The sequence below is a fragment of the Dipodomys merriami genome, unplaced genomic scaffold (assembly GCF_024711535.1).
Source record: "Dipodomys merriami isolate MVZ:Mamm:240054 unplaced genomic scaffold, mDipMer1.0.p SCAF_203, whole genome shotgun sequence".
In the NCBI taxonomy this organism is placed as follows: Eukaryota; Metazoa; Chordata; class Mammalia; order Rodentia; family Heteromyidae; genus Dipodomys; species Dipodomys merriami.
The window spans coordinates 797472-808092 of record NW_027203416.1 but is presented as its reverse complement, the minus strand read 5'-3'; the positions used below and the strand labels follow the sequence as shown (position 1 = coordinate 808092).

The following is a 10621-nucleotide window of genomic DNA, read 5'->3' as shown; positions in this document are numbered from 1 at the left end:
TATCTGCATCATCAGATAACTAGGGCAAAAGTTCCCACCTATGCCCATGCAACATGCCAAGAGAAAGTAATTGAAGACCCATCTCAATTTCTCATTTCTTACATTTCAGGGCCCCAATTCCTTGAAATGAAGGAATTAGCAGTGAGCAATTGGGAAATGCAAGACAACTTAAAATGCAAGATGAAATCACAAAATGTGAAAGTACAGTAATTCAAACTTTCAATTTTCAGATGACCATGCCATATGATTGGAAAAGACCACAAATGTCACAAGATTATTTGTAATACCGTTCTCCTAATGATTAATGAATGATTTCAGTCCAGTATCAGCAGGCTAAAAAATAGTTCCTGAACGATAGATCCATAATTGGTTTACCAATGCTAGGAATACTTGACATAGAGGTCAAATATAATTCAAAAAACATTAATTGAGAAGATCCTTAGTGCTTCAAAACACTGGTACTTCAGTAAACTTGGTTCTGTAGTATAAAAATGTCATTCTCAAATAAATGATAACCTACATTTAATCTGCTGAAAGTATATTCCTTTTCAAATAAACTTTTAAAAATCACATTTGCCAAAATAACACTTTACAAGTGATCATATTTAGTGAGGTTACTAGTATTTCAAGTGTAGGGAGCAAGTTTCAATAGAGTTGATTTATTCACCCAGCACTAATGCCAAACAGGTTCAACCATTCATTAAAGTGTAGGAATAGTACCCCCCACCATTTGTGTTTTTCAGTAGGTACCTTCAAAAATTTGTTAAATAGTTCAGCCTCCAATATTTCAAACCAAAACATTAGCTAATAAAGTAAATTTCATAACATAAGTACATTTTTAAAAGTCATGAATAGTTGCCTTATCATATGGTGTTTTATGTTTTCCCTATATGTCTAACATAGTAAGAAATATGACTTTAAGTCTTGAATATGGGTACTCATCAGAGATTTGACAAACATACAATCTGTCTTCTATTTCTATCATATTCCTCTACCGTAGTAAATTTGATATTTCTTCTTTTGCCAATACTTATAGTTAGTTGAAAATATCCCAGGTAAAATAAAATAATCACACACCACTGTACAAAGCCATTTATAAAAACTGGTAGTTAGGAATACATTCTAAGCCATTTTTAAACTTTCTTGTTGACTACAGATTAATCTTCCAAATGGAGGGCAATGAAATCATGTCTAGGTGCTTCATGTCTCCAGTCTTGCAAATTGTTACTTCAGATGAATGAATTATGGAAATATAAGCTGACATCAGTTCAAGTATATGCAGAATTGAAACTCCATGGAATGTATATAAACCTTTCAAAGTACTAACAGACAGTTTAACAGAATGAGTATCAGGAAATTGAATTAATAGTAATAATAGTAAAGGAATAATAATAAAGCCATAGAATGAATGAAGAATGGAACAAGGGGCAAGTACAGCTAGAATACTTAATATACACATGTGAGAAAGGAAGTGGTAAATCGGAAATAAATCTTGTAGAAGGGGTTGGTTGAGAATGATAGAAGGAGTGACTCTGATCCCGGAACATTGGACAATTAGATGGACATTTTTGTAACACACTTTCACAACTTTTTGAAATTCAGTGAAAAAACACAACAAAAAACAAAAACACACAAAAAGCACAACCAAACAGCAATCTCTATAGAGTACGATTATGACCTCTCAAAATTTTAAATAGTTAATGAAGGACAATCTTGGGAAAAGCATACAAAGCTGTTCGAAGTGAGCAATTTGTGGTAGAGGAGAAATTTTAACAGATTTAAATAGACTGTTTAAGGTTATAAATCACCTACATCTGCTGCAAATATTTTCTTCTGCGAGTTCTCTTGGTCTGAAAGGATATTCCAATCCTGAGCGACACTTGATAGCTTGTGAAGGTAGAATGGAAGAAACAAGATCAAGAACCCATTAATCCATTGGAGAGGAAACAGTCGTCTACGTTTTCTCTCATTTCTATTGACTACTTTTATTCATAAGTTTAAGTCAAGTGATTTGAATTAAATATTTCCTTCTTTGTTCTGGCAAAGTAATTGGTCAAAATAATTCACTAAATATTATTAGCCTTTTTTTTCTATCATGCTGTTTTCTTGTCCAAGCGAGTCCATTACACTTCCCGCTTGCATTTGGTTGCCACAGAAACCCAGCATCAATGTTAATGAGGACAATCTCTAATGTAAAACTTTGTCTCCAAAATACCAGTCCAAGAAGCTGTGATCACAAATATTTAGCTATACATTTTTCTTTTTTCTTTTACCTTGAAAGTCTTCTTTGTCTAAAGTGCCCTCAAAAATAAGTACTCTGCCAATTTTTGGATCAATCACTTATAACCTCAAAGATATTTTGCTAACAAGATGCTTAGAGGAAACCGAAGAATACTGCACTTTTATCTTCTCTCTTAAGACTCTCCTTAGATACCATGTCAGGAACAGTGAAGTTATTCTTTGCAAAATTATTTCAATAGATTATTTTTTTCTCTTCATCTTGCATTTGCTCAACAAGATGTATGGAGAATAATAGAGTTGAATCACCCATACCATGGATGACAGTGTCTTTCACAAAAGGACAATGCTCCTATGTCCTATTTCTCTGTCCTCCTCTTAGCTCTTGCCTGATTTCCAACTAATCACAGATTCTTAGCTTCAAGTCTAATGAAGGTGAAGGACTATAAGGACTCCCCCATTGCTACATTGTAGGGCTAGATCTCTGGCAGGAGGTAAGTGTGAACGACGCACTCAAGGAACACACTTTGGGAGAACAGGCTTAAGCAGTTCTGGTTTATTTCTGCACAAGGGTTGGGATTTTATAGCTCCAACTTTCCCAACCTCCTGAGTCCTTCCCAGCCAATTACTTAGCGGGGAGTTGATGATGGGCACTGCTTGGTGACAGGCACTGATTGGTCCCCCGGGGGCATGTAGGGAGCAGGGACAGCTCATGGCAGGAAAGCTAGGCAGACGTGCCTGTGGGTCACGTCTCTATGAGCAGGAAGTGTGCTTCAACTGCTACTCTAGCTGACTCAACCAGATCTGACCGGCTCTACCCACAAATTTTCCCTTTTCTTTTAAAAGGACCGTCATTATGGTGACCCGTCATTGGAGGCATTTTTGCCGGGAGTGCAAGCATTTAATAATTCCTAGGAGAGTAAGCCCTACATGTGCACGGCCTCCCCAGATGACCAGAGAGGATGGCGAAAACCATTGTTGTAACTTTTTAAGCACATCTTCTAAAAAGGAGACAGCGGGAATAAGCTGAATGGTGGTCTGGTTTAGGTGGGTAACATCATGCAGCAGGTTTTGGTTGAAGTTTAAGTACTTAAGGGACTTAGGGCCTTTGAGGTAGTTACTAAGTTCAGTGAAATTGGGTGCGGGAGTGGTAAGCTGACCGACAGAATTAGTCAAAGCATTACATAGTCCTCCTTGTTGTAATCAAAGAAACGTAATCTGTTCTTGGAGCAAGTCTATTTGTTGTTGGAGCACAAGGAGGCCTCCCTTAAGATGATTGGCAACTTGTAAATGTTATAATTCTATGGATGACAGTTGAGGGATGAGCTGGTTTATCTGTTGCACGGTGGACACGCTTTGGGACAGCAATACAGCCGCGGTGGTAGCTGAAGCCACTGTAGCGATGATTGCGGACCCGATTGCAAGGATCAATCCTACTGCTCTTTTAGTGCACGGATGAATCAAATGAATCTGGGAAAACTGAGAGTCATTAGTAGCCAGAACAATAAATGGGGGAACACGTACCAAACCTGCAAAAGGATATGAGTCATTGGGTTGCCAGTGATTGCTGAGAGTGCAAGTAGCGGAGGAGTTGTCTCCTAGACAAAAAAAGAACGGGGCTCTAACCACTACCATTCCTGACACCTGGTCATATCCAGATCAGTTACAGCGACGAATATTGGCCAATAGGAAAGGGGACAAAATGAGGCAGGAATGTGATGATCAAACGATTGGCATGGGGGTCCTAGGTCTCCCAATCGTCCTCCTGAAGAGTCATAAAACTCCTTTAGATTTTGAGGTTTGGGATCCTTTTCAGATTGGTTGTATATAGCTGGGTCTCTACCCTTAAAAGAGTTTTAAAAAAACTATGAAGATGAAGCAGTGGGTGAGGCTTCAATAGCCAAGAAGCTGTGTTTAATTGGAAATCAGGAAAGAGCTGAGAGGAGGACATAGAAGTAGGACACAGAAGCGTTGTCCTTTTGTAACAGACCTGTCTTCCAAGGTATGGGTGATTTACCTCTATTCTTCTCCATACATCTTGGTGAGCAAATGCAAGAACAAGAGAAAAATAATATATTGAAATAATTTTGCAAAGAGAAACTTCACTGTTCCTGATATGATATCTAAGGAGAGTCTTAAGTGAGAAGATAAAAATTGAGTATTTTTTGGTTTCCTCTAACCATCTTGTTAGCAAAATATGTCCTTGAGGTTAGAATTGATTGAAACAAAAAGTGATGGAGCACCTATTTTTCTGGGCAATTTAGACACAAGAAGACTTTCAAGGTAAAGGAAAAAGAAAAAAGTTAGCCAAGTATTTGTAATCACAGTTTCTTGGACTGGTTTTCTGGAGACAATTTTTACATTAGATTTGTCCTCATTAACATAGATGTTGTTTCATGGCAACCAAATACAAGAGGAAAGTTTAATGGACTCGCTTAGTCAATTAAACAGCATAATAAAATAAAATGGCAAATAACTTTTAGTGAATTATTTGACCAATTACTTTGCCAGAATAAAGAAGGAAAATGTAATTCAAAATGAATTGACCTAAAAGTATGAATAAAATGTAGTGAAGAGAGATGAGAGGAAAAAATAAAGGATTTTTTTCTCTACAGTGGAGTAATGGGTTCTTCATTTTGTTTCTTCCATTCCATTTTTCCAAGCTATCAATTGTGGCTCAGGACTGGAGTATCAAGTTCAGACAAAGAGAACTCATAGAAGAAAGATAATATTTGCAGCAGATATATGTGATTTATAACCTTAGATAATCTATTTAAATCTGTTCAGAATACTCCCCTACGCCAAACTGCCCTCTTTGAACATCTTTGTTTGCTTTTACTAAGACTTCCCTCCATTAACTGCTTAAAATTTTTGAGAGGTCATATTCATACTCCATACAGATTGCTGTTTGGTTGTGTTTTTTATGTGTTTTTGTGTTTTTTTAACTGAAATTCCAAAGGTTGTGCAACTGTCTTACAATTAAATATGTCCACCTAATTATCCATTGCTCCTGGATCACAGTGACACCATCTATCATTCTCAACCACTCCATTCTCCAAGATTTATTTCCGATTTACCACTTCCTTTCTCAAATGTGTACATTGAGTATTCTAGCTGTACTTGCCCCTTGTTCCATTTTTCATTCATTCTATGTCTTTACTATTATGGCTCTCTGGTTTCAACTTCCTGATAGTCATTCTGTTAAACTGTCTGTTAATATTTGAAAGGTTTATATACATTCCATGGAGTTTCAGTCCTGCACATACTTGAACTGATGTCAGCTTATATTTCCATAATTCATTCATCTGCAATAACAATTTGCAAGCCTGGAGACTTGAAACACCTAGACATGATTATATTCTCATCCATTTGAAGATTAATCTTTAGTCAACAAGAAAGTTTAAAAATGGCTTTGAATGTATTCTTAACTACCAGTTTTTATAAATGGTTTTGTACAATGATGTGTGATTATTTTATATTACATGGAATAAAACTTTCTACTACCTATAAGTTTTGGAAAAAGAAGGAAAGTAACATATACTAATATAGAAGAATATGATAGAAATAGAAGATAGATTTTGTCACATCTCAGATGAGTACCCATATTCAAGACTTAAAGACATATTTCTTACTGTGTTAGACAGAGGGAAAACAAAACAGCATATGATAAGGCAAGTATTTGTGACTTTTTAAAATGCCCCTTATTAAGTGATGAAATTTACTTTATTAGCTAATGTTTAGGGTTGAAATATGGGAGGCTGATCTATTAAACAAATTTCTGGAAGGCACCTACTGAGCAACACAAATGGTGCGTGGTACTACTTTTAGACTTTAATGAATGGTTGAACCTGTCTGACATTAGTGCTGGGTAAATGAATCAAGTCTATTGTAACTTGCTCCCTACACTTGAAAAACTTGTAGTGTCACTAAGTGTCATCTACTTATCAAATGTTATTTTGGTAAGTGTGATTTCAAAAAGTTCATTTGAAAAGGAATACACTTTCAGGAGATTAAATGTAGGTTGGTTTGAGAATGACAACATTTTTATACCACAGAACCAAGTTGTACTAAAGTACCAGTGTTTTGAAGCACAAACGATCTTCTCAATTAATGTTTTGCTGAATTAAATTTAACCTCTAAGTAATTTTCCTGACCATGGTAGATCAATCACGGATCTATCTTTCCAGGAACTATTTTTTGGCCCACTTATGCTGGACTGAAATATTACATTAGTCATAAGGGGAGGGGTATTAAAAATAATCTTGTGACACTTTCTGATCTTGTTCACTCATATGGGCTGGTCATCTGTCAATTCAGGTTGAAATACAGTAATTTCTCTCGATTTTGTGACTTCATCTTTCATTTTAAGTTGCCTTACATTACACAATTGCTTGCTGCTAATTCTTGTTTCTCAAGGAATTGGAGCCCTGAAATATAAGAAATGAGAAATTGAGATGGATTTTCAGTTACTGTCTGCTGGCATGTTGCGTAGTCCTAGGTGAGAAGTATTGCCCCTGTTATCTGATGATGCAGGTAACTCAGCCATAAGATATTAGGACCCATGGGTCTATAGAAGAATAATGTCTTTTAGATATAATATTAGCAAAATTGGAGTATAATATGTAGGAGGAATGAATCAGAAATATGGAGAAAAACAGTTTGGGACCAGTGAGTTAAAACAATAAACAGAGCATCAGAGTAAAATCTCTTATAGATTAGAGGAAAACAACATTTATTTTTAACAATGTGAATTCAGAAGACCATGAACACTTAGAAGGTATCACAAGTATATACCGAAGACATTGCATTGATACTTTTTATATTCTAATATATATTCTAAACTTAATTATTTACATTCCAATTCTATTTATTGGAATAAATAAATATCAATTTATTTGTCAAATTATCAATTGATTCTAGTAAGTTTCACTGTGTGAAATATAAAATCAGCACATATAAATATAAAATATATAACTATATATAATATAATAAAATGGCACATGTTTTGCATTGTTCTGTTTTGGTTAGGGTATCCAAAGCTACTCTGTTTTAAAGTATTTTTCCATTATCTCTACCTCAGTGTTTGATAGAGTTAGATTTAAACCTTTACCTTTGTAGATTCACAGATTGGAGGCAAGAGGAAACATTACCAATTTAAGGCCTAATAACAAGGAGAAACATATGGACTTCTCCTGGAGCTATGAAAATATTTGGTGATAGAAAGGAAGTAGTCTAAGTTCCTGCCTGGTTGGAAGGTAGACAGGCCCGGACATTAGGTAATCATGCATATGAACAATTTTTTCACCTTCTTGGCTTTAGCTACTTTTGAAATGGTAGGTATAATAAACCATTATATTTTGATAAAAAACCTTCTAGTCTGAAAAGTTCTGTCTGAAATATTCATTTTTCTATGATCCCTTGGAACTAAGATTTATTTTGTTCAAGTAAGACAATTTACGCGATCAGGGTAAGATATTCTGGTTGGTCTGATCCTACATGGAAGAAGGGTAAAGCATCTGGTAGACATTTGTGCCAATGAGACCGCATTTGGGAAAATTTCAGCTGCAGAAGTTTAGAAGTAGCTCTTAAGCAAGGCTTACTTTGAATCCGTTAGCTACACAGAGCAAACTCAGTTGAATAAATAAGTATTTGAAAAAGCCATCCCCTTTGGACCTAGCTAAAAATGCTTCAAAGTATGATTAAACTAAAATGAAAAAGATTTAAAATAGTAATTGACAAAAAAAAATTACAAACGTGAGCATTCAACTGAACAATATAATTATTTTCCATTATACACAGAATTTTAGGGAAATAAGATCAGTAGCATTGTTAGAAACAATAAGGTTTCCTTGTTACAAACAGGCACCCAAGGATATAATCCTGTATAAATATTGCATCATTAACTACCTAAATTTAGAGGACATTACATGCTTCAGCAGCACATGAACCCAAATTACACCAATACAGAGATTAACATGGCAATTGCAAAGGATGATATGAAAATCTGTGAATTATTCCAGATTTTTCATTCTTCAGATGCAAGAAATGAAAAACAATTATTAAAAAGTTGATTACAAAATTAATAGTGTAACAATACATGTAATCCATATAAATAAAAGTTAGTTTGACATCAGTGTATTAAATCTTCACCTTAGAAAGGCCTTTACATAGCATAATCGTTATAAAACTTTTAAAATTAGACAACATTGTCATTTTATTCCAAAGAAATATACTATAAGGACCTAGTAAAAAAGGAATCTTAAACTGTTTTGGTATGGAATGCAATCTGAAAGGACACATTTATTAATGAGCCTATATATTATAAAACAATGTAGAATTCAAAGTCTTATATCTAGGAAAGAATAAAATAGATAATTGGCATTATACAAACAGAATACAGAATATTTAAAGGTATAATTTTTCACATAAGCACCAGAAATATCTTTAGTTTCTTTAGTACTCATTTCAACAGATAAATTAAAATTTGTGAATAAAAAAAAGCAAAAACTCGAGGGTGTCCAAGATGGTGACGGGGAACTAGGGGAATGCCACAGCTCTCCCCAACCAAAAAGAGAGTTTGAGTTCCAACGTTTAATCTCCCCAAGAGACCGACAACAACAAAAAAATCAACATCCAGAGAAAAACAGGAGTTGAAAAGAAGAATTTCACAACAGAGAAGCTTGAAGACGCCTCCCCCAACGTCTATTGGCCACAAAGCAGCGTGCCAAGCCATGGCCAGCCCGGCCTGGTGGGAGCTACCAGTGGCCCAGATAGATACACAGGGAGTTGTCTGCAGATCACCGGCACCAAAGACCCCTGAGGTATCAGTGTCAGACCGGCTGATCCTGACGAATGAAGAAACCTCCGAGCAGGGAACTTGCACAAAGATCCCACCCCTTCCCCTCACTCTCCATTGGAGCAGGGAGGCTCCATCCCACCAAAGCCACTCAGCCCCATGGCAGGAACCTCAGAGATACATGAGATGCCCACAGAACACCAGAGCAGAAGAACTGAAAGGAAGTGGTGCTGATCCAGAGAGCACAGAGACAAACCCCAGCAATCAGAACCTGAACAGAGTCCCCACCCCACCCCTCGGGTGGAGGCCAGACGCCCATCCCTTGGAGCGGACCCAAACAGTGTCAATGGGGGCAGTGACAGAAAAGAAACACACAGAGCCACCACCTCTCAGCCTAGCCCACAACCACCTCAATTGAACTCTGATTGCAATGGCAACCAACAACAACCTACATCACATGAAAACAAATAGCTCCAGGGTGAGTACCCCGCAGGGGACAGTGTATTCCTCAAGGGAGACCAGAGCTGGTGGTAATTCCGAGACCCCCTACCCCAAAACCTGCACCACAGGACCCACTAAACCTAGAAACTGTTCAAGAGCTCCACCAGCCCATGAATCACACTCAGCTGGCCAGGCTAGAACAAGAGAGACCCTGGAAGGAAGCTTAAAAGCCCAAGCCTGGTACAGCGCCATTGGGTCAAGAACCCAACGGTGGAAGAAATTTGAACTGTGTACTCCAAGCTGCGTAATCTAGGTGGGATACACAGCAGCACAGGTCCAACAGGTGTGCCCAGGCTGGGGTCTGGGACCAGGCCTGGGGATCTGGTGCCTGAGCAACATAACCAACTCCTCCCAACTGAAATCAGAAGCTGAGCATACGCCTCAGTAGAGGGGAGAAAAACAGGGAACTACACTCCTGGTAATCATGCCTGTGACAGCAAAAGATGCGGGGGGTTCAGGACAAGAGAAGCCCAAACTCCACAAGAACCTGACCCATGTATTCTAGGCTAAGAATTGAACAACACAGGCCTCCAGCACCCGATAATAGTCAGGAGCTCAGGCTGGTAAGGTGCTCAACAGTACAGTGCTTGTCTTAGGTGCAAGAGGCCCTGGATCTGATTCCTCAGCAAAACATAAGCTGAAAGGGCCAGATGTGGTGCTATGGGTCAAATGGTAGGGTGCCAGCCTTGAGTTGAAGAGCTGAGGGACAGCACCCAAGACCAGAGTTCAAGCCCACAAATAGCCAAAAAAGTAAAACAAAACAAAACATCAGGAGACCATAGCAGACTCCAGCATCTGGGAGAATACATCCAGCACATCCAAACTAGCCAAGAGCACCTGTAGGAACAAACAGGAGCAGTCTAGGCTGCTCAACCCTTCTAACGGCGGGAACTGCCAGTGATCTACAGCAGAGAGCTGAGAATCCTGTGTGGGTCAGACCAGCAGCTGGAGGTCGGCCCCCAACAGAACCGAGATCAGGTACAGACTCCCTCTACCAGCACAGAAACAGTAACCAAGCAAAGACAGACACCTATTGACCAAAACAAAATTTCAGATTAGTCTGCAATAATCCCTGAATAACCATGA

The 10621-nt window shown here is 37.8% G+C and overlaps 1 pseudogene; it reads left to right on the top strand.

Annotated features, from left to right (window-relative positions):
* Positions 1-8165: 8165 nt before the first annotated feature.
* Positions 8166-8264, top strand: LOC138833313 (U6 spliceosomal RNA; annotated as a pseudogene).
* Positions 8265-10621: the final 2357 nt, after the last annotated feature.